Source organism: Hesperophylax consimilis, chromosome 7, assembly GCF_061612785.1.
Source record: "Hesperophylax consimilis isolate HC1 chromosome 7, BYU_Hcon_1.0, whole genome shotgun sequence".
Classification (NCBI taxonomy): Eukaryota; Metazoa; Arthropoda; class Insecta; order Trichoptera; family Limnephilidae; genus Hesperophylax; species Hesperophylax consimilis.
In genome coordinates this window covers 20,785,912-20,811,911 of record NC_142842.1, presented here as the reverse complement: position 1 = coordinate 20,811,911, position 26,000 = coordinate 20,785,912, and the positions used below count along the sequence as shown (strand labels likewise).

The window sequence follows — 26,000 nt, the reverse complement described above, 5'->3', positions numbered from 1 at the left end:
GGGTCTGTGTTATCTTTGCGGAAATCATGTGGTGGATATTTTTAAGAAATGGGTTAAGATATTCCTGAAAAGATCGCTGGCCCAGACAACATTCCACCAATATTCCTCAAAAAATGCTCTAATACATTATCTAAACCACTCACATTACTATTTAACCGTCCCTTGTCCCTTGGACATTTTCCAGACCGCTGGAAATCTAGCTTCATTACACCGATCTACAAAAAAGCAGACGATACTGACATAGCTAATTATCGCCCCATTTGTATACAGTCAGTACTGCCAGAGCTTTTTGAATCATTGGTCTTGATGAAATCTATCCCAAATTAATAAAATTAATTAATCAAAAACAGCACGGTTTTATCAAAGGAGGATCCACCGCAACTAACTTAACGGTATTTCAAAACTTCATTATACAATCATTTGCAGAAAATAAACAAGTCGACTGTATATATACAGACTTTTCTAAGGCATTCGACAAAGTATCCCATAAACTACTAATCCCAAAACTAATTGCTCTAGGAATAAGGGATAACATGCTAAAATGGTTTAGTAGCTATTTGTCAAATCGTAAACTGTTCGTTAAAATAAAATCTTGGATGTCGAAAGCTTTCCGGGCTACCAGTGGCCTACCGCAAGATCATCTTGGCCCGGTTTTGTTCCTCATTTTCATCAATGATATAACCAATTGCTTCAACGATGTAAAGGTATTGCTCTTTGCAGATGACATCAAACTATACAAGAAAATAACTGATATAAATCATTGCCATATACTACAGTCAAATATTAGTAAGTTTAGAGATTGGTGCGTTCAAAATAATTTATTTTTAAATGTACTAAAGTGCAAAACCTTGACTTTCTTCAGAAACAAAAATCCTGTTTTATTCGAATATTCCATCAATAACATAGCTTTAGAAAGAGTCACGGAAATGAGAGATCTTGGAATTATTTTGGACGAAAAACTAAGTTTCACCAATCATGTCTATCAAATTGTGAACAAAGGTATGAAAACACTAGGCTTCGTATTAAGAACAACTAAAAACTTTAATTCTTTACAAGCCATTAAACTATTATACGTATCTCTAGTAAGAAGTCTAATTGAATATAACTCAGTAGTTTGGTCTCCATCTTACAAAATTCACATTAACAACATTGAGCGAATACAAAAAAAATTTCTACGTTTTATAAATTTTAAATTAAATATCCCTGTCGAAGACTTAAAATACAATTTCTTATTAAATACTCTAAAAATACATACATTAGAAGATAGACGTAAAATAAACGATTTAACGTTCTTATTCAAAATACTTAACTCTAAATTCGACTGTTGTGAACTCCTGCAACTTATAAACATACATACACCCACAGTCACAACACGACAAAATACAATATTCTACAGCAGCACACATAAGCGTAACTACATTGCCCACTCTTCGATACAACGACTTCACACCATGGGAAATCATTACTTGGGTGATGTTGACATATTCAATACCAACTTGGCAAGTTTTGTGGATCATTTAAAACATTTATTTCATCAATACTCCTAAACACATCATGTAAACCTACAAATAGCTGTAATTTTCTGTTTTTGTTTCTTGTGTTTGTATAACTTGTTGCATAGCTTTTATCAAATGTAATATTTTTTTTTTGTAACTTTTAAAGTATCTGTCAAATTAAAATTATGTATACTACCAACCATGTAAAAGCCCTCTGGGCGTAAAATAAATAAAAAAATAAAAATTAAAAAATATATATATTAAAGGATGGAGAAAACGCAAAGGCTGGCTAGGCATTCCACAACTGTGCTGGTAAATGCAAGAAGGGTCGTAAAAACAACCTCTTTTCCTGTGGAAAAATTCAAGCTTGTGCAAATATTAAACTTCTACCTAGCACTGCTAACATTACCATTTTAGGGGCTACAACCCTCGTAGTGCCTTGTAAATTTATTGTATTCCAATCTGCTAATATTTGCATTACCCATTATACAGTCAGCAAATCCAGCAATACTCATATATAATCAGCATATTATATTATCTCCGCATTGCCCAGCAAATGCGTCTTAATTTTACAAGTGTTGTCATTGTATAGCTTCTAACTGTGTAAATTACGAATATCCATTGTATTTTTACAATATTTCAATTTAGAACGCATGAAAAAGTTCAAGCTGAACATCAGGAGAAACATGATTTTTTTCTGTTCCTTCCCACTTTCTTACTTCATGAAAACTCGTGAAATCGATGGAGTAAGGAGAATCTGATTTAAATTTCGAGCAGTAGCCTCCAGAAGTGAAATGAAAAAGTGAATTTTATCAAGAATAAATAAAACATAAGCGATGATTACATATTCACTTTTTACCCCCTACCAAGTCACATTTTGAGAATATTGAATCACGAAATGAAGGGCTAATTCACAAATGAAGGTAGTTTTAAAAATAGTAAGCAGAATCATAGTGACGATAAATCTGAGTCCTTATAAAATAATATTTACTGATTTTAAAACTCTACTTCTTTCTTCTACAATCCTGATAGAGATTAAAAAAAATCAAATAAATAATTTGTTTTAATTACAATGAAAACCCATAAAATTTTAATTCTGACCGGGTGAAGTAGGTGAGGATATTACCATTTTAAAATAACTTATTAGTTATTTATAATTACATTGGTTCATTCTTTTATTTTCTACAAAATAATTTACCGCCTGAAGGTGGATAGGTCATCAGAGGTTATTTGTATATACATATATTTATTTTTAAATTGATCACCGTCAAGCATTTTAATGCTAAATTCGCACGAGTCATTAAAAATCTAATAATAATCACACATAATATTATTAAATTCACACAAGTCATTAGGATTCTAATAATTGGAACCCGCTGACAAGCTGCCAAATTACAGCATTCCAGGAGACTATGATAGATTATTGACCTTTGACATTTAGTCAATAAATAAATAATTATTGATTGTGCTTCAAAACGTGCAAATTTTTTTTTTCGGTTATTTTGGCAGTTTGACGGACTGAAGCCGGGAAGGTTGGTGGGAAAAGCATTTGACTTTGAAACTAAATGTGGAGGGTTCAATGATAAATTAAACAGGAAATCGATGTTCTTTACATGGTTGTAGGTATGTTATTAATCATCTTACATTATTCATATGAGTACCATTATAATATAGATAGTTTACAACTTAAAATTTAACTCATTTTACTATAGCAGCAGATCTTTGACTGGAAGGGGTTGTAGTCACAGACATCTAATAGTATTATTGTCCCAGCGTCTGGACGATGTAGGCCCTGTGATTGGTCAAATTCAAATTGTGTTTAAATAAGACTTTAAAGATTAAGACACGATTTCATACTGAAATAGAATCGCCACATGTAATACGATATTTATTCAAATATATCGTTTCTGCTCATACAATTTTTGGATAATATCGAAGAAAATATGTTTTAGATAGTTCATGATCCATTGGATTAATTACATTACAGTGAAAATTATCCACAATTACGTGATTACGTTTGACGTTTGACGAAAAAGCACGCGTTCATTCAACATGGCCGATATATACGCATGGCCACCGCGTCAAAGATAGCCGACAGAGCGCTCCTCTGGCGGTGAAAGAACGAACCAAGGGGCTGGCGCGAATATTTAAATATGCAAAATAAAAAGATTTCTTCTGGAAGTTTATTTAAACTTTGCAATGTCATCGTTTCTAAAACAAACATTTGATTCAACTTAATGACAATAAACAACAACTCTTTGCATGTACGATTTTGAAAAATATTGATATTTAATATTATTTACGTAAATAATAATTTCGCATTATTTTGACAGAACACCGATATGATATACGCGAAAGTATAGGCACTGCCAACCCAATAAAATAACATGAAAGACAATCGGAAGATAGAAACGCTTCGTTGATTGTAAAATTAGCCAACAAATCTCTTATCTGACATGTACTTATATGTATAATAAAACAATCATTTTGCCAGGTATAAATATTTATATAATATATATTAAGGTATTATTCGGAAACGCTGGACAAGGATAATACGAAATATTTTTAAGTAAAACCTTTGGATTTACCTTAATTAATATAGAAGGAATCTGAATGCATTCGGGAATTTTAGCATTTTAATTTTTAATCACGTAAAATTAAAATTTGCTTTCGTTGTATTGGATGACAGCCGGAATAATTTCTATTGATGACATTTTCTTTTTTTGGTATTCCTGATATGAGTGTCTAGAATTTTTACCATAATTTACTCTATGCAAATATTATTTTGGTATTTTGGTTTCTTTTACAAGTAAGGAAATATTTAAAAAAAGGTTATTATAGGTTAGGATAGGTTAGGTTGGGTTATGCTAGATTAGGTTAGATTAGGTTGGATTAGTATAGTTCTTTTTGTGTAAACCGTTTATTCTTTATTTCATTTTATGTAATTAATTTTTTTTTAAAGGAACACAATAGGAAATTTTATTTTTAAGTTTATTATAGTTAAGCGCACTTGAAGTGAAACAACACAAAACTGCGCTATATAAATTCTATGTTATTATTATATTATTTATCAAGTTAGTTTATAGGTAAGGTTAGATTAAGTTGGATTATTATGGGTTAGGATAAGTCAGGTTATGTTAGGTTAGGTAACGTTAGTTTGGGTTATTATGGGTTAGGTTAGGTTGGGTTATTATAGGTTAGGTTGGATTTGTATAGGTTAGGTTAGGTTAGGATAGGTTAGGTTAGGATTGGTTTGGTTAGGTTAGGTTAGGTTAGGCTAGATTGGATTATTATAGGTTAGGTTAGGATATAGGTTAGGTTAGGTTGGATTATTATAGGTGAGGTAAGCTTAGGTCAGGTTAGATTATTATAGGTTAGGTTGGATTATTTTAGGTTAGGTTGGATTATTATAGGTTAGGCTGGATTATTATAGGTTAGGTTAGGTTATTATAGGTGAGGTTAAATAAAATAATAGTCAAATAAATCATTTGTGCTAAGTAGGCACTATTTTGCCGGAATATTGTATTACATTATATTTTTTTAATTTACGTTTTTCAATTGTCTCTAGCCGCTCATTTCAGGAATACCTACAAAAGAAAATGTTATCAACAGAAATTATTCAGGCTGTCATCCCATACAGCGAAAGCGAATTTTCATTTTACGTAATTAAAAATTAAAAAGCTAAAATTAAAATTTTCCCAAATGCTGTTCGATTCCTTTTATAGTAATTAAGGTAAATCAGAAGGTATTATTTAAAAATATTTCCTATTTTCCGTGTCCAGCGATTCCGAATATTTACCTATATTAATTTACCTTTAGCCATTTAGGCAATTATTCGGGAAAGGTAAAGTTTTACCCGAACAACTGTCATTATTATTATGCCTAAACGCCTTCCTGTTCCGTGTTTTAACAATATATACTCACCCTCTCTCTGTGAATGACCTAATATCTACCTATTAAATGTAACTGTTGTTAGTATCACTTAAACTGGGCGAAGCCCAATCAAGTGCCGCCCGCAGGGCCTAGCAGAAAAAAACCCGCGGAGCGGGTTTTTAACTGCTAGTAGGAATTAATAGACGAGAAGATAATGGCGAGGGGTAAAATCAACTGTTGAAGAACGAAGGGGGTTAAGCTGACTGTGATTCGTCAATAAATCAATCTGACAGTAAATAGGCATCTCGCATTATAATATCACCATTTAGTTCTTAAAAGTAAAATCTGCTTTTAAATGAATAGACATTTTTACATGGGAGCGCAAATTACTCGCCACGTTATGAACTAATTTGCGAAGTCCAAATTCGGCAAAGTAAATTTCTTCTGTTTGCAGAGTCGTAGTTAGTTTCAGAGTATTTAGTTAAGACACTTTTATAAATGTTCATAATTTACTTCCCAGCAACCAACCAGCTTTGTGTTTCGCGTCCAGACGTTTTTCGATGTGATAGTAACAACTGATTCATATTATACGATGTGAATATGCTTAAAATAAAGTAAAATAATGCTTATATATGGAATGTAATACGACAATTGGGTTTATTCTCTTTTTCACATCTATTTTTACAAGTTTTCATAGTACAAGTCAACATTTTGCCGTGTTATTTCGTAAAATGAACCGATGATGCCTCGACCATAGTTCGCACAAGAATGATGACGTCACGTTTTCAAATTTCATTTGAGGCTTATTTATTCAGAGTACCAAAAGGCAAAACCGACGTCCTGACAAAGCATAGCATGACGAGGGGAGTGGTGCTGTTGAACGAACTAGCAAAGAATTTGGATGTAAATGACTGTTCTCTAAATGACCTAAAACAATTATTGAAGAGTCACTTACCCAAATGCTGATATGATGTAAAATTGTACTGTATGTAAAATTATACTGTAACTGGAATTAAAGTTCTGTTGTACAATAAAAAAAAAAAAAAAAATATGCAGGGTGTTGAGGAACGTATTTGACTTACTTTCCTGACATTATTTGTACTCTTTGTACTTATCGCTTTCGCACTCTTATGGCACTGAACAGAAACGCGAACCGAGCCACGAATTACGGGAAAGGAACGAAGACACTGCAATTGGCTTTTAGCGCCATTTGCAGTTACTTTGTTCCTTTCCCATAATTTGAGGTTCAGTTCGGCAGTTCGGCTCGCATACGTAAACTTAGGATTACTCATTACGCCTACAGCAGCCTTACATTTCCAATCTCCACATATTTCACATGATCATACATGGTTTTACCACACATTCGCCTCATCGGTCAAGTTCAGATAGCATTAATTCTACTTTCATCCTTCTTTTGTCTGTTCTATGCCTCACTGCCATACATCAGGGTAGGTAGCAGCACTCCGCTGTAGACTGCTAGCTGTGGACTAACACGATTTAAAAAATATATATAATTCTGTAAAGAATTAAAAATGGTAATAATTCTAAAGCAATGTTAGAAAACAACTGCTCAGGGTGTAACTTCCAAGAGATCCTACCTACTTATTATCGTACCTATTTACCTACTTACGACAGTTAAATGTCAAATTAGTTCATGAGGTACCAAAAAATACTGTGTTTGTGATATGAGTATATTTTTTTTTGTTTCCTTAACATCTGATGTGTACCTATATTCAAAATATAAAAAAATGTGTACCTAATTTGTGAATTTTGTTATTATTATTAATCGCTAAGATCGTTTGTACGCATTTGTTTTATTTTGCAGCATTCGTGCACTTATGATCACCATGAATTTTAATTCTAGGAAGCGCCCGTTAGGCCTGCTACCGCCAGCAGTCATAAAAAGTTATAAAACCTTTTTTTCCCGTTCGACAAAACTAGTTGAAGGTCGTCAGTATAACTGTTGCTCCATTTAAGGCCCCTAATTTTGGCACAGTTATTTTGCGTAATCTGAAGTTAGTAACGGTACAAATTTTACTACCAGGCGGTATCCTCAAAGGGCCGGGATATACTCCCTATTGCATAAACATAAATAGTATGTTCCATAAAGTGAACCTAAAATACGCCCTACCTAATAATGGTCAGTGTTCTTTAAAATCTGTGTAGGTCAGGTTTTTTTGCACGGATGGTATTTTTTAAAGATATGTTGTAGGAATCCAGTTTTAGAGTAAAAATTCCAACGCAAAAAAGGGCAAATTTTTCAATTATGTTTTGAAAATGAATGCTTTCAAAGAAAAATAATATTTTTAAAATATCCTTTTTTTAGTTTTTTTTTATTTTAGTGACTCACATCTGAAAATTCATTGAATGTAGAAATGTAGGCAGGCACATCTCCTTGGGATTAATTTTAAAAAAAAAACGCTATCATTCCCACCACACATTTTGAAACGATCAGTTTATACAGAATCGTTTTTAGTACTAATTTCATTTTAATACGTGTATTCCAAAAGCAATAAATGAAGAGAAAAAAAGATTTTTAAACGCCAAAATATACATTTAAAGAAAATAATAATAAATTACTACGTAAGTAGGTACCTACCTACTAACCAGTATCACCTAGATATTTTTTAAATAAATTACAAGCTAGAAATGTCTTCCATGTAGATAGGAATGGAAACTAATATAGTCACTGACTGCCTCCGTGGTCGAGGGGTAAGACTCTCGACTGGCAAGCTGAAGGTCAAAGGTTCAAATCCCGGTGAGCGCAAGTAAATTTTACTGATTAATTGGTGTTATTTAACAACTCTAAAATAAAATATAGTACTCTTGCGTTACATTCGAGAGTGAAAGATACTATCAGTATCGCCCTGGTGTAAGACCGCCATTCAGAATTGAAACGTTGCTTGAAATGGCTTTGACCATGTTTGATGAACAGATCTCCTTCCTCTTCCCTATCTCGTTCCTTTCCTTTCAGCCTCAAGATAACCAAATTGGGGACGCCATACTATAACTGGCTCCAAATGGTCGGGAGTAGTTGGGACCCTTGTGCGGTATTCACATAACAAAAAAGTGACACAATACATACTCGTTCTAACCCATTTCTGTCTCTTTTACAATCAAACATATATTTACCTAAACATTAAAAAAATCAAAATTTTATTAAAAAGACCTCCATTAAAAAACTAGTTTTTATTGGTTTGTACATACTTTAGATACTGGCAAATGTAGGTTCCCATTATGATATTTGAAGTTTGTAATATGCCCGATTGTTGCATATTCGTGCTTTCTAACACCTAACTTAAGACCGCGTGTCGCCACATGTCAGTAAAAAAGCATGCTTTAGGCGAGTCCTTCATGCTTGTATATCAATGCAACTACTCGCATGCTTGTATATTAGTATAAGCACGCTGGAAACAGGTATGCTAGGTACTCACATCCCTAGTTTTGCGCGCTAGCTGGCTGAGATGAAAGTCCCGGAAGAAATGATAAACGAACTGCAATTTTATTTTTGTAAAGCGGCGAACCTGTATTCCAAAAGCACTGGTAACTGCAAGAGTGCTTAATTTATTTTATAAAATTCCGAGACTTTTCTTCGCTCAACCGAGCCATTCCGGTCGCAAAGATATCAACTTGCAAAAATGCAACAAAACAGCCCACGCAGGTCGCACTTGTTCACTCTGTTAGCTACTGGGAGCGCGCGTTCTGACTAACTGTGCCTCCCCCATCAATCACCCTTCTTCATACCCCGTGCCATTGACACACGAAAAATCAAAAGCCGTGCGATTGAATGGCATACGAGCTACTACTAGCATGCGAGCATCTGAAGCTACATGGTACACGATACTCGCACACCGAAGGCCGCTACTGGGATACTTTTGAGCGAGATACTAGGATGTGTATCTTCGGCTTACGAGATGCTATAATATGAAGTAGGTCAAAATGTTGGAAAATGAAATATACATTCTATGTGACGCCATGCAAGAGTATTACTGCCCTTAGTGATCCTAATTTGTTAATACTTTGCGGCTGAAGGAAATAAGGGGAGATAGTTTGGGAAGCAGGTACACTGGCTATTTAATATTAACGTAATAATTAAAAATACTAACTTCGGTTGTCATCTTTTATGTACTTCCAGTTCAATGAGCTCTATAACTTGGATTTGATTAGAAATAAACTATCATTTCAAAACTGGAACTGATTGTTGAAACAATTCAGACAAGCGATAAAGTAAGTATCAAAATTATTTCATTCAAATCAATCACAAAATTATTGTATATTTGAAATGTTTTTTTCTTTTGTTTAAATTTATGACAAATCTCGTAATTTTTCATGTTTACTAACGGTGTTCATCTAAAAGTAAAGTTTCTGGTCGTAGGTATATTAAATTGACAATGTTTTTTGAAATTTAATGATCCTGAGGCAAAATTTGTTTTTTACAAATCCTACAATAATAATATCACGTGATTTTTCGAGGGTCTGCGCTAGTGATTCAATAAAAATGCACTCCAGTGTAGTTTTTTTCTTGTAGGTACATACAATAGATTGATAAGAACAAATAAAACATATAAGTTGAATTGCTTCCATTTCCGATTAATAGATCTTTTTATACAAAACAAAGCTTAAAATAGTGAGATTACACTAAACTTATCCATCCAAGTTTTTCTTGAGACCATAACCCGGTATCATCAGGGAGCGAGATAGAGAGAGATAAAAAGGTGAAGATGCAGAACTAGCCTTCGGAAAGTATTGTGGAAGCACTGCAATAGCATGGGAGCCCAAATACTATTTTAAACCGATTCCAGAGCGATGCTACGAATATGTTCCAGTCTCAATAAAATTATTCGGAATAATAGGAATTATCATTAAAATGTTGTTTATTTACTAAAAGTTGGATGGAACATCTTTAGCTACAGCAAAAATTTAAGCCAACATACTGAAAATCTACAAAGAATGGATCTAGATTGTGAATAATGTCTCTTCTTTCGATTATTTACGATTATTGCCCGTGATGGTGTGTTAAATTAATAATTTAAATACTGTACACATAATATAAGAAATTCCAAGGCTCGACAAGCCTTTTAAATATCACCACCTCTAAGTTATTATAGTGCCAAATGTGTGTCACAGTAAAAAGATTTTATTAATTAGAAATCGCCCGTAGAATGTATTGTGTCGAAATCATAAATAAGTACCTAACCAGAAACGTGAAAGAGGTGCAGTTAATATTTAATTACAAATCAATGTTCCTTACGAAAGTTGTAAAGTTATTTTTCTAACGTCGTCCATTGCGCTTCGCAATTATCAATACAATGCGAAGATTGGCAGCACCAATATAAATTAATGTAAAAAAAGACGTGTCAATATACTTCTGTGGTGAACTCACAACCTCTTGAGTCAAAGTCAAACACGTAGACTGTAACACTATGGAAAAAGATAGACAAATTAAAACTTGAAGTAACGATCAAACGTGCATATTTTTTCTTCAAACGGGAGTCTTTTGTCTGACCTCTTCATTGAAATATAAGCGGTTTGCCTCTCAACTTTCTGCTTCAATAAATCGATAATGTCATTGATGGAAAGAACTATGTGTGCCTAGGTGGGACAAAATGTCACACGGAAAAATGATAATAATGTATTAGGTGAATTATAAAATTTCATTCATTAAATGGCGTAAAGACTGCTGTGTTATCCGATGAAGCAAGATTCAATGTCCGGTCCAAATGACAACTTTATTACGAGCTGTTTTAAATAAATTAAAAGAATTACTTTTTGTTGTTCAATAAGTCAGGTGTTTCTTACAATTATAGCAAATATCCATCTTCTTATCTCGAAGCTCACTCCCAAATTAGCATAATCTCCATAATTCTGAACAAAAGTCAAAATTAAAATTCACAGCCATTACATACATCACCGCGCTTTTAGAATTCATTTCCTTGAACGTCGCGAACCACCTGCTTTTGCCACTTTTTAAAGGCGGAAAAATATATGTAGCGAACAATATTCAAATTAGACGTTCCATTAGCAATAAAACACTAATAAATGGGCAAAAAATGTATGACCCCAAGCGGGCGCGCGCTCGTCCCAAATGTTACGGAAAACATAGATATTTCAAATCAATCAGCGCGAACCGGTCGCACGTGCTTACCGTCAGACCGCGAGAGCGAGCGAGGAGGAGAATCACCTCTTCACTCCGTACGGTATGTGATTTACCGATCATTGTTACCTGGATTATTAGAACGAGAGAGCAGAAATGTCCCCAGCGATAGAGCGAGATAGGTGCGTGTAGGCTGTGCTAGTGGCCCCGCCTCCTAAGGTTTCGGTAATGCCCGAGCCGGGGGCTGGTTGTATTCAGATTAGTTTATGAACACCTTGCAGAAAGGTTTCAACCGTTCCAACGATTAGAAATCATAACTCAGGCAGTTGCTAAGTCCATTTTCGCTTATTATTAGATTTAACGTTATTTGTGCTAGCAGTTATTTGGTTTGGCGCTCCTACCATAAGGCACACTGTCAAGTGCCACCTCCGGAGTGCTTGCTAGGCATAGTTGCCCCATTCCGGTCCGGGCCTTATGACTAGGAGCATCGGACTGTCGTGGCGTACTATAGTGGGACAGTGGTAGAGGCTTCGCGGGCAGTTCAGAGGTCATCCGTCGCGGCGGTACAACGACAACCGGCGCTCAGCTTTACTTTCGACTTGTTTATAAAACGATAACCGTTATCGGACGTTGATTTATATCGCCTTTATTCGCGCTAACGGGTTGTTGTTCTTATTCAAATATTATTTTCGCGCGTGTTTTCTAAAAGGATAATAAGACGTGACAAATAAATTTTTTATAAGGCCTTTTGAAGCGCCTTAGAATTTTCGAAGAATATTTGCAAATTTGTGATTTTTTTTGTTTAAAACCAATAAAAGTGCTCGATTGACAAAAGTTTATTATTTTATAGCAAAAAGTGTTGTACAACAGGATAATAAATAAACTATCAGAATATTTTTTACATTTACAAACAGTAAAAAGTGTTGACGCAAATAAATTATGACAGTAATAAAGTTCCAAAGTGAGACGAATAATTGACATTTATTTCATGAAATAGTGAATTAAAAGGTGACTAACAAGTGACAATTATCAACTTTAAAAGTTTCCTGAAAAGTGTGGACATGAAAAGTGCAATCCCATAAGTCCTGTCGGGTAAGCTGAAACTTACGCGGGAAAATATTTCTCCAGTCGAAGAAACATCAACGCACAGTCAAGGTAAGAACAATCCTAACGTATATCGTTTTGAGGAAATTCATTTCTTCGGCGTATTTTGTAATTATAATGAATTATAAGATAAATTATAGATATTGTATCATTATATATAATAAAAAATTATTGCTTTTACTTTAGGGGTTACAGTTATTTTCTACTTGCAAAAAATTGGCGTGCATTTAGAACATACGGTTGTAAAGCAAAACGTCGATACTTCCTACTAAGAATACCTCCTACAAAGTTGTTTTAGTTTTTACAACTTCACAAGAAATTAACTTACTATCACTTACCTCCTTTCATACATATATTTTGAGATATCTGTTCTAAAAACGTTACTTTTGTAACTACGTGATTCATTTTATTAATAGGTATTTCAATGCTTAAAAATTGCGCATGTTACGTACGACAAACCTTTAGTATGGTACAACATTTAAACTCCTTCCAATGTTTAGTATTATTGACTAATGCACTTTTACACAAATACACAGGTAATATGAAGTTTATAATAACTGGTCCGAATAAAAATTAACCACCATTCATAAAAATATGAAACTTCTCTAACATTGCCAGGACAAGCATTGGTAGAAGTTGAGTTCATGCAAGGCAGACATGTCTCTAATCATTTCAGCTTTAAATGAAAATTGCTTAAATCCATCGTTCAACCGCTTACAAGAATAGGCAATCCTATTCAAGACCTACTACTACTGCTAAAAAACTTATTATTCTAAACAACGATGATACCTTATGTTTTACAAGAAGTAAACTAGTAACATGGACTCATAATATCATCTCTATGAATGTAAAGGTAAAATTCAAAGCAAGTTTACTACATGACCCTTTTGTTCATTCTACAAAATTAATAATATACGTAGGTACACCTTATCGAGTGAAGCTTGGAGACAACAAAACCATGACCGCAAAAGTAACAACGGATTTACCTCAGAGCGATTACCCCGTCCATTAAATCCTTTTCATTATTCAGGGTGCGAAGACATTACTGCTTTATTAACCCGCTTAAATAAGGGTTAGTTGAGTATTTGACAAAGGTGCTAACTAATTACTTGCAGGTAGAAAGGAAATAGAAATTTGTTAAAACAGATATAGAATCCTTCCGTTCCAGGAACATTCCATATGCATAGTTAGGAAAAAAGGCAGTTATTTTCTAAGAAGGGTTTTTTTACCTAGGTTAACAAACGAAATCATTTAAAATCATGAATAATAATATACAGTTATTGAGGAAAGTGCTTAGTAAAAAAAATAAATTGATATAGGAATCATACCTAGTTATAATCATGAAAAAAGACATTTTATGAAACATAATCCGATTTAATGGTGTTATAAAATTAAACGTTTCTTAGTTACTAAGCAACTGAAAAATTTATTACCTATACTACTTACAATTTTATAAGGCGCTCTTGGGGTGATTTTTCACAAAAACCGCGCTTTACATAATTATTATTATTAATGAAATTTGAATTTACAGATAAAAATTCCTTTGACATTTAAAAAAGTTTTGAAATATAAATGTATTTTAAAATTTAAAAAAACTGCAACGTGTTTTTAAGATTTAAATAATTAAAAAAAAAACTATCACTAATATACTATAATTATTACTAATAGTAGGTATCGTAGAGAAATGCATTGAATTGATTTATAGAATTTGATGATAGAAAATTATTTAATAACACGAACCAAAAATGTAAAATACCGATGATAACTTTCAATTTGTTTTAATTTGCAAAGTACGGAAAGAGGATTGAGAAAATCATAGACACATTTTGGAAATTATTTTATCATGTTTTTGCACCTATCTATCTACATATAATTTGATATGATTCGTCACAATCTTCACTAATGCTTGTTTTGCACAAACCGTGTTTTTGCAAAATATTGAACTCACAAAAAATCATGTAGGTACTACCGAAATCACAATAATATCAACAACTATAAGTTCTTCGATAGCTATTTCTACATAGATATTGATACTAATCTATAAATTCTTCACGTTTTTGACACTTTATAACGAAAATATACGTGGTAATTCTCGCACGTTCAGAGAACGTGTGAATTTTTGTTTCTGTGCAAATGTTTGTCTCTTTATGAAACGCCATACCATGAAATTATTCCTTTCTATTATTAAAAAAATGTGACTTTATTTTAAAGTTCACATCGACGCCATTTACATTAATCGACGGCCATATAAACGGTTAATTCCGTGGTTATCTGATAATTGTAAATGAAATAGCCTCACCTGACAATATCCAATTTGCATTAACCAGGCTTTAAGTAACTGATAGTGTTATAATCACATAAAACCGAGACACTAACTAGCCTAGATACAATAATTATAACAATTACCAACGGTGCTTTAAACGGTTTAAAACTATATAATATTACTAATAAAGAAAAAATGGGTGTGTCAAGCCTACGCAAGACAGAAGTGAAACTTCTAGTATTCTTCTCTCTCTCTCTTTTCATTTCATTCTCTCTTTTTTTCTGTCTATTGACATATTTATAAGTAGCATGTGATAAAAAAAATTAAAAGTTATAAAAAAAGAAAAAAAAAAATAGTTAAAGCGGGGATCGAACCTCGGTTCTTCACGACCACAGTCGTGCGCTCTGCCTGTAGACAGCGAAGATGAGTTAGGAGAGTGAGTTAAACTAGGTATATAATATTAGCTAGGCTCCTATAGCGAAATGATCCCGTTTTTTCGTCACGGTCATGAGTCGGTTTTACTCCGGTCCTCGAAATTGCATGACGCGCGTAAAGAAGTTTCACTTCAAAAAATTCCTGCAAAGTTATGGATGTAATTACGATCTTTTTCAAGCGCGTATGTAATGATTATTTTTATCAACGTCGCATACACCTTGCTAATGTTTTCAGTATTATTAGGGCTTTTTTATACTAATTTTCATATATTTATTGGCAGGTAGAGTAGAAATTAATATTGTTTAGCGTTTGCCAACGACCATACCATGTTGAACACACCGGTTCTCGTCCGATCACCGAAGTTAAGCAACATTGGGCGCGGTCAGTACTTGGATGGGTGACCGCTTGGGAACACCGCGTGCCGTTGGCCCATTTTTTATGGTAATTTCATGTTTTTTTTTATTTTTTTATCGTTACTATCATTAATAATATCATAAAATTCTTTAACTTTTCAAGTATGCTACAGGCCTAAAATATTACTTAGTGGATTGATATTATGGTCAACCATTGAAAAAAAAAATTCCTGCAAAGTTATGGATGTAATTACGATCTTTTTCAAGCGCGTATGTAATGATTATTTTTATCAACGTCGCACACACCTTGCTAATGTTTTCAGTATTATTAGGGCTTTTTTATACTAATTTTCATATATTTATTGGCAGGTAGAATAGAAATTAATATTGTTTAGCGTTTGCCAACGACCATACCATGTTGAACACACCGGTTCTCGTCCGATCACCGAAGTTAAGCAACATTGGGCGCGGTCAGTACTTGGATGGGTGACCGCTTGGGAACACCGCGTGCCGTTGGCCCATTTTTTATGGTAATTTCATGTTTTTTTTTATTTTTTTATCATTACTATCATTAATAATATCATAAAATTCTTTAACTTTTCAAGTATGCTACAGGCCTAAAATATTACTTAGTGGATTGATATTATGGTCAACCATTGAAAAAAAAAATTCCTGCAAAGTTATGGATGTAATTACGATCTTTTTCAAGCGCGTATGTAATGATTATTTTTATCAACGTCGCACACACCTTGCTAATGTTTTCAGTATTATTAGGGCTTTTTTATACTAATTTTCATATATTTATTGGCAGGTAGAATAGAAATTAATATTGTTTAGCGTTTGCCAACGACCATACCATGTTGAACACACCGGTTCTCGTCCGATCACCGAAGTTAAGCAACATTGGGCGCGGTCAGTACTTGGATGGGTGACCGCTTGGGAACACCGCGTGCCGTTGGCCCATTTTTTATGGTAATTTTATGTTTTTTTTTATTTTTTTATCGTTAACATCATAAAAAATTTTATATCATTCTTTAACTTTTCAAGTATGCTACAGGCCTAAAATATTACTTAGTGGATTGATATTATGGTCAACCATTGAAAAAAAAAAAGGCGTTAAAAACAAAAAAATAATGTGCGATGGCCGAGAATCGAACTCGGATCAACTGCTTGGAAAGCAACTACGCTGACCATTACACCACCAACGCCAGTTGTCGAGATGAGCTAAGAAGCATTTATATTTTACTTCAAAACTTTGACTAGATCAAATGAACTTTAATCGGTCCCGCATTTTCGTTTCGGTCATGAGTTGGTTTTACTCCGGTACTCGAAATTGCATGACGCGGGTAAAGAAGTTTCACTTCAAAAACTTATAATTTTTACAATAATTGTTAGATTTAGGTAGTTTTCTGCTATCTTAAATTTGCATCCCCTGGACCACAAGTAGTACAATACGATTTTCGAAAAAGTTTTTTGTTAATCAAAAATAGTGAAATATTTCTAAATCTTAGCTCCAACACGAGTTAATGTTGCAGTGCATCGTAACATTTGCTATAATTATATTTGTTATACGGAAGTAACATTTGCTATAAATTATATGTTATAACTTACACGTATGGGTGAGTATTCTTATCTCGATATACAAATAAAATCCCCTTACAGGTTAGTAAAATATTAAGGTATGAAAAATACTCACCTAATAAATTGTCAAACCTTCAAAAAACATTTTTTTTACTACACTAACAACACTGCGCTAATATTTGACGATTTTTAACGATTACTGTGAATTTCGGTACCTTATTATTAAGTCTATTATTATTATTATTTATAGGTGCCTTATTTGACTTTTACATGGCTCAGTCACATTGCACATAATATGTAGTTATATATAAAAGTATATCCACAGGGTAGGTATTATCTAGTAGTGGTATCATAAATCATAATGACGCACATATTGTTATTGTTTTACATTAATAATCAAAGCATGGAATAATCAGGAACATGTTTTCTAATCACGTAAACATTTATAGTTTTTATTAAAAATAAGTCAGCTCTTTGGAACATTAAATAGCACATGTCATTATAACACTTGTAAAAATTATCAAATAATAATAATTAAGTCATATTAAAATTAATAACGACTAATAATTTGACCTTCACAAATTAAGTAAAATGTTGGCATTGTTTCAAAATAGGTTTATATAATATGATTTATCTAAAAGTTAGTTAGTTGCTAAAATAAATACATTCTTTGATCGATACCGGATCAAAAGAATTTTTAAATGAAATAAACACCAACATTTTTACATACTATCCCTATTTTATTGCATCGTTTTTCCAACAAACGAAGTACTCAGGTCTTTGAATTCCTAGGGCCTGCGTTTGACCTTTTAGCGCAGACGATTCCCATCGTAATACACGTAAAAAGTTATGCAAATTGCCTTTCGATATGCACATCTCCCGTACAACACGAGAGATCTGCCTTATCCCGAGCTTTCAACATCGCATTAACTCCAATTAGTTTCAAATTAGACTGAGTATACGCCTCGGAATAAAACTGATACTAATTCGGTGAAATGAAGCACATGAATATGACTTTTGTTTATATTGAAATCGGGGCCATTGTGAATGTATAAAGCTCTTTGAATATCATCTAATGATGTGTCTAGTTTCAAAGTAAGTCCGTAATCGGTGTTTAAATATTAATCAAATTATTTCTAAGAGATTGAAATACAATTTTATCTGTTTTTCTAGATTAATAAATTAACATTTACTGGATAACATAAGCGAGGCATTGCGAGACTCTTTTTTAGTTTTAGGCAGGATTATACATTATTATCAAATTTTTCATCATTTTAGTAGATGTAATTAATTCATTAATAAATCGATAATATTATGAAACTCTTCAGCTTATTATGTACACGACTTGTAAAAGTACTTCTTTCAAAATAATAAATGCATGATCTTCATTAATTTAAAAACATAATATATTTATTTCTGCAGTAGGTACTCACGAAAAGCGTAAGAACATCCCAATCTAAATCATTGTCTAACGTTATAAGAAAGGAGACGCAATATTTTACTCTGGAGAGAGGTAAGTTACATATTACTGATCTATTAAAAAAAAATTGTTAATGTAACCTAAATGAAATTATTGTTTATCACCCCTAATACCGCTAAATTAAAAAATTAGTTAATTAAATTACTAGTCTGAAGATGGCTGCGATAATCTCAAACCAGTAACGGTCATATATAAAAAAAGTGGATAAAAGTTTTTAATTGTTTTCAAATCATTATATTGATAAGGCACCACAAATTTTCAGCAAAGATGAAAATATTAAACTGTATTACCTACTGATTATGTGAAGGAATTAAATCGAAATTTCTCAAGAAATATGATCATCCTACATTTATTTGGATCGTATAGGAATATATAATCAATATTCTAATCTTCAAAGCTCATCATCTTCAATATTGCTGATGCCCATGTTAAAGCTTATAATTCGTAAAAAAGTCTGTCGTATAACAATAATTTACCATGTCATGGATGTTCCTATTTTAATATTTCCCTTCATTCATTACAGGTAAATATAAACCTACTGACTTATTCGAATAAAAGGCGTGATGAAGGTGTCACAAATCCCAAGGGAAGAACGAAGAACCAGTATCATCCCACATCATTGACCTATAGTTCCTGCGGTACCTCGGGCGTGGGTTTCGCTCTTGACCGCGCATTTATGCACCGAACTAAGGAATTACATTATCTAAACACAGTAATATTATGGGTACAAGTAGGTTCAATAAAACGGGCATTCTGCCCATTCGGATAATTCGCTATGATTTCACATGCATTACATTAAGATAAATGCAGGCTTTATCTTAACGCACTGTTATACGCCAGGACTAGGAAGAAAGGGATTTGAGCCTTGCTTCAACCATACGCAGTATTTAATTATATTTATGGTGAATGCATTTTCTTGTTGGAAGGTTTAATCGAACGTAATGTTTATGACAGCATCATATTTATGTGGTCGTATAAATCAAGGAGTTTTTAAAGATTCAAAATTGCTTCTTAAAAATAATACTAGCATAGAAGCGACATGAATCCAAGATATATCAAGGTTTAGAAAATCGAACTAGAGCGATAGATGAAAGTAAAATAGTTGAAAATTGGCATAATTTTCTAATAAGAACTCGTAATTAATAGGTATCTAATAGTTCCGTTTCTATTTAATTATCACGCCATTTTCCTGCAGATTTAACAGACGATGAAACGTCCCTATGTATTTAAACATAATCTTTCATTTCCAAAGTAGCTGTACCAAATATATAATGTGTAGCTTGAGTTATTGCGGTGTGACATTTATTTTGGAACATAAATTTCTTTTTAATTTTACAATAAGGTTTATACAATTTCACTGTTTATAATATTTTAAATTTGAAAGCTGTTTATCTTAACACTTGACATCAGCACTACCCTTGTGAGATAAATTGCTTATTTTTTTATTGTTGATATACTTTATAGAATAATAAATAGCTTTGTGCTACGCGCTTCTCATATTAACCATCTATCTACAATTTAAAGCACTAAACGCATATTTCTTAAGCTTTTCCAAAACCACTTATCACCGGGTATCCTTATTCGTAGATAATATAATGGATAATAATTGCACTCTCGTAATTAATGTTCCATTTTATACATGATTTGTCCTCGCGTAGTATGTTACCTAGTTCTTATTATATCATGCCGTGTTTGCGCAATAACAATAACCATTGAAATAAGCAAGTATCCAACCATTATTTTGGCATCTAAGTTAAGGTTATGCATTTTAAATTGAAAATTAACAATAGCTCCAATTCACCATTTGCGTGGGATTCTAATGAGAATTTTTCCCATGGCTCTAGCATTATACTTCGATAAGTATGTGTGCTGGCTTTTCTGTTGTTATAGCACAAACAAATAAATATTAAGTTTTTTTATTCATTTCTGATTAATATTTTATATTATGCGGTAGGAAAAAACGTATTTCATCACATAAAGAAAAGCATTGGAAAAAAATCTGCTACTGCTTACTTTTAATCTGCAAAATCGCAAAAAATATTGAAACACCTCATTGCTTAATATAACATTTCATGCGCATTATATTATTTTTTGTGATTTATTGATACAAAAAAAAACTATTACACAGACCCTGGCTATTTTTTTTCTGTTTTTTAATAGAGAAAATTTTGATAGTAGGTACTACAATTAAATGCTGTTAATCACATTTTCGTATGAGGAAATATATCTGACTAATTTTTAAAAAATAATGACGAAAGGGCGGAAAGATTTGATTTTCATACAAATCTACAGTTTTGATTCCGAAACCCATGGTGAAATTTTGCGCACTTGACAAAACAACAAAAAATAGTAAAGTAAAAAGGTTAAAAAACTGTCTTTATTCAATTCTGAAAAACTCTGCCTTGATTCCGGACAACGCTGGGAATTTCAGATAGTCAAATGCAATTTTTTTTATTTTTATTTTGTATGTAATTATTACATTTAGTTATTAGTAAAAATTTATTTTTAAAGGTTATAGGCAAAATTCAATATTTATTTGAGGTTGGAATATAGTTGCAAACTTCAGGTTACATTATTATTATTTACTGGCTGTACCCCGCTACGCGTTACTGTGGCTTCGTCTATCTATGCAGATAGAGAAACAAGAGCCCGTGTTGCTTTTACGTCCAACAGATGGCGCTATTAAAAAAACATGTTTGTCCAACAGATGGCGCTTCTTTTCAAAGAAAGCATGTTTTTACCTATCACAGGTGACATCTATTTAAAATAGGTATTTAAAAATACACGCGTATTTGAATGGAAGGTTGTGTCAAACTTTCGGAGATTTTGAACAAACGAACATTTACATTTTTACTCACAAAGCACTCTCTTTAGGGTGAATTGCCTAATACAAAAAAAAACATTTTTACTAATATAGATAAATAGATTAACGGATAGATTGTGCTTAAAATTAAAGTAAATAATGTGAAACGAAAAAACAAAAATATGAGATATGTTGGTTATACCTACTTTTAACGTATCATTAAGGACGTACATCTAAGTACGACAAAGCAAAAACCGGGTTTTTCTGAGAGCACTTTTGCCTCCGGTCCGAGTGTTTTATAAATATTTGACATCGAGATAATTCGGTGGCGCTTTTTTACGGATAAAGATAATAATATAGGTAATGCCTTCAAACCTGCTTTCTGAAATAGGAAGCTTGTTCGAGCTCATTTGTTCAATCAACGATTCCGCTAAAAATTACAGGCCATTTAAATTAATTTAAAATCAGCTTGCGCAGTTGAAATACTGAAAAATGCTACAATTATTTTATGATTATGATGTAACATTCGTAGAAATTTTCAACTTCGTTAATAAATTCTTCAATCTGTGCCTAAAATTACGAGGATATTGTTTAAGGCGATGCCATACATAGTAATGCAAAATCATGTGTTTTTGGTTTGAAAATTTGTTCGCCTAGAAATGTTTCAGATGCTTTAATTAAATACTGCAAGTAGAATACATCTTGACCTTTGAAAAAATCGAGTATTTTTTAGATAAGTCTTTTTATAAGCCCAGAAAAAAATAATGTAAAGGCCTATGAAAACTGCTTTAAAGTTCAAAATCTCCTACTTACAAACCTATTTTCGGTTATAATTTTATTGTATAATGTGGCAAATTAAGTTATTTATAAAATGATCGAAAAAAAAATATTTATGCCTGAAATAAAAAAAAGGCAATTGTTGGCAATGTTTTTTTCTTGCATAAATAAAAACAGGCGGATGGTGTTAAGCGGGAATTTAAACCTTATCGCCATCTACGTAAGGGTTGTTATTGATAACGGCTCAATTTAAAATATTACACGACGTAGTGCTTCGCCTTAAGCGTTAGTTTGTAATGGAATTTGTAATTTATTGGTAGGCATCAGAGGTCACATTGTTGTGTTATTTTAAAGTAATAATTATTAGGTTCAGTTTAAATGATTATGTTTACTATGCATTATTCTGAAATTATATTTCAACAAGTAAGTAATAAAACGAGCTATGTTAGAAGTGAAAATGTTAATCTAGCAAAGAATTTATCGTGGTTCTAACTTTAAGGTCGGTAAATTTATTTTATGTCACTTATGAGCCTACCATGGTGCTTACGTTTAAGTTTAAACTAACTTAAGTAATTAAAATTAAAATTAACTAAAATCTATTAAAATTATTATTAAATTAACTTTACTTAACCCGGACATAAAATCGTAAAAGATAAATAATAGTGGGCAAATATTAATTTATTTTATGAATATTTATAGTGCTACACGGAGAAAAATGAATTGTGATAGTTTTTTAAATATCTTCAAATTACGTGTAATCCGGTTAAAAACGAGACTTCTAACACTTTCCTGATAAACTTTTAATAAATTCATGTATGTGTGCGTTCATACACCTACATTTGCATTAATAATATACAAATGACCAAATGCGGAAATATTAGGATTTTTAAGAACACGTTTTCCGCCATCGTGATAATACTGATAATACAACCGCTTTCTTTAAAAGTTTATTAGGAAACCTATCAATTAATTTGTTAAGGGCATGCAATCTCGTTTTTAATCAGATTACGAATAATTTGAAGAGAGTCTTAATAAATTAGCAATATTCAATAGTAGTCATAATTCCATAATTCAAGTAGAACAATTTCCATGGTGAATGATGTTCTAGAAAATGGTGAGTTTTTAACAATTTTTCTACCAGTAAGAATATTTAAAATTCCATTGATATTGGTTATCCATAAGGTTGTCTAGAAACCCACCGATCAACAAAATACTTCAAATTTATGAAAATTTTAAGAACTATAAATATTTAGTAGTGATCAGTAGGTTTATCAGTCTTGTACTTATGGGCACTACCTACGCATATTATTTTTGTTTGTACACGATTAATAATTTGAAATCCAAATACTTAAATACCGGCAGAACATCAAACGACTTTTAAATAAGTCATATTGACTTAATCGACTATCACTCGTGATTAATGACTACTGAAATCGTGGTAACACAGTTCAAACAGCATTTCCAAAATTTCAAGCTCAACTCTCATCATGTATAGTCCTGCCGTTGAGAACTCCGTTATACCATCTCTTTCTAATAAATGTAAAGTTTTTGGGAATGAGGGAGACTTTAGAATGCATCTATCAGCGGTATGCCTATATAGAAAACGCCGATACTTGGTCGAATTCTGAAGTGTTTTGTTTATTCTGTTGACATTCGACCCACCCATCTAGTTGTGGTCGCGGAAAAGACTTATTCGGAATTTCAAAATGCTGTTTCGTGTTATTTAGTGAGCGTGTTTTTTGTATGTGGGAACTGTCTTGTTGACTTATTTACAGATTTGAGGTCAAAAATGAACGCGCGAGTACGACGAACCTGATGGTTTTTCACTCGAAAGTCCACTTGAGTTTCAGATTTCAAAAAGCTCTAATGGGTTCTTGCATCACCTATGTTGGTTTTATTCTAACTGGATCTAGATATGGGTAAGTAGGTACTTAGTAATAATTATACTTGACCAACTTTTAAAGCGCTGTTTTTATTAGTATCATCTCATGGACGGTTTACAAAAGTAAATATTTCCTTAAAACTAGATTTGAAATTGCCTTCAAAATAGTTTGCCAAACAACATTTAATGAAGCGTTAAGAAAAAATACCAATAGCATTTGGTATTGACATTGCCACAGATGAAAAATTTATTTTATGTCCATTTTGTATTTATAAATAATATGTATCCCTACTATGTTTGGTTTGAAATTAGCTACGCATTCCAAGTACTCGTGTATCCGTCTTAGTTTTTTAAAATATTTTTACGTTTATTACAACCGTTAATGAAATTATTTTTTTCGTTTAATTAAAATTGATCGAAATATCAAACAATAGAATTTCTACTGGAAGACACAAATTATACGTTCAAAGTGTTCAAGCGAGTACCCAATAATTATAAAATCACACTTGATACCACACGCAGAGTTTTGTTGTATAGCTCATGCAGGGACGGAGGCAAACATTAGAAAAATCTACAGAAAAGATTAGATGATTGATTAAAGCTTTAGAAAAATTAACACTAAAATTTGTTTGTTTTTCTTCAAATAGCGTATTCTGCTTACTCACCTCATCATCCTTTTGTCTATCTGATATATTACGGAATATAATTTGCCTTAGGGTAGTGAGGAAGAGAATAATGTGAGAAATAGGAAGGTGGGGAAGTATTAAGTAAATTTATGTTAATTTCAAATTTATTTTTGAATTGCAAATTGCCGAAATGGTTATTTTTTATGAATATTCTGGAAAAAAATCTTTTAATTTACGGTTTCAACATAACTTAACATTTTTTCTTTGTTTTAATTTGTAAACAAATAAAAAAATATTGACATTTAGGATTTTTTTAATTATTTTATTTATTGAATAATAAATAAATCAGAAGATTTGTTGTTGCATTTCCGTTGCAACTGAAAAATAATCAAAGCGAAACAATATTAAATGGTTATTATTGTTCGAACGAATTGCAATATAACGCGTTAAATTGGAGTCATGTTCATGTGGAATATTTATTTTATAGTATTATTAAATTTCGTTAGGGAATCGATCTCAGATTGGTAATAATAATACCATGCATTTTAATTGTAGGTATGCAAAATTACATGCTTATTAATGGGCGGCAAGAGGCACTGTTGTTTAATATATCCCGTGAAGTTATTTATTGTACGCCGTAATGAAACATAAAAATTAAAATATGGTTTTTGATTAAAAGGTTTCATTAGCACATTAAAATGATTATGAAAAAACCAATGAATCAGGAACGCGAATTCTCGAAATCGAAAATTCATTCTAAAAGTTGAAAATTAAAGTATATTTTTTAGGAAAACAAACCACCAAGATCTCATTTATGTTAACCGGGTGTAAAAGGTACTGGAAAATTTTAATGTTTAGATATTATGTATTATGATTCCGAATTACATGAATAGTCATTATAGTAAGGCCATGGGTACTTTTCTAAAAAAACTTTGTAATTTTAAAAACCAACATACGGGGATCATAATCCCTTGATTACGTAATATAATTATGACACGCAGATGTGTATTCATTTTTAATCACAATCTCCGTCTGAAATATCACACTTTCAAGTGAAAACGAATGTGACAATTTGACTATTTGTGTGATGTTAACTCACACGAGAACTTCGTTACATAAATACAAATTTAACCTAAAGAAAGGTGTCATTGCTAGATTTTTGTGGTTACTTATCTCGCAACGTTGTCAAGTGTTATTCACGTTCTCGTTTAGGTTTAAAGGTAAGTACTACTA

At 32.3% G+C, this 26,000-nt stretch overlaps 1 protein-coding gene and 3 non-coding genes across 4 annotated transcripts in view; all 4 read left to right on the top strand.

The window, feature by feature from the left end:
• Positions 1-11,971: 11,971 nt before the first annotated feature.
• The window catches only part of LOC149422464 (uncharacterized), an 84,958-nt gene continuing 70,929 nt past the window's right edge, over positions 11,972-26,000 (top strand). The window contains exon 1 of the mRNA XM_089633820.1: positions 11,972-12,618. The gene's annotated coding sequence lies outside the window, so the exon portion shown is untranslated. The remainder of the gene's footprint in view (positions 12,619-26,000) is intronic.
• LOC149422467 (5S ribosomal RNA) lies at positions 15,577-15,695 on the top strand. Its single transcript, XR_016302444.1, has one exon. It is a non-coding gene; the product is annotated as a 5S ribosomal RNA (ribosomal RNA).
• Positions 16,019-16,137, top strand: LOC149422466 (5S ribosomal RNA). The gene has a single exon (XR_016302443.1). It is a non-coding gene; the product is annotated as a 5S ribosomal RNA (ribosomal RNA).
• On the top strand, positions 16,461-16,579 carry LOC149422465 (5S ribosomal RNA). The gene has a single exon (XR_016302442.1). It is a non-coding gene; the product is annotated as a 5S ribosomal RNA (ribosomal RNA).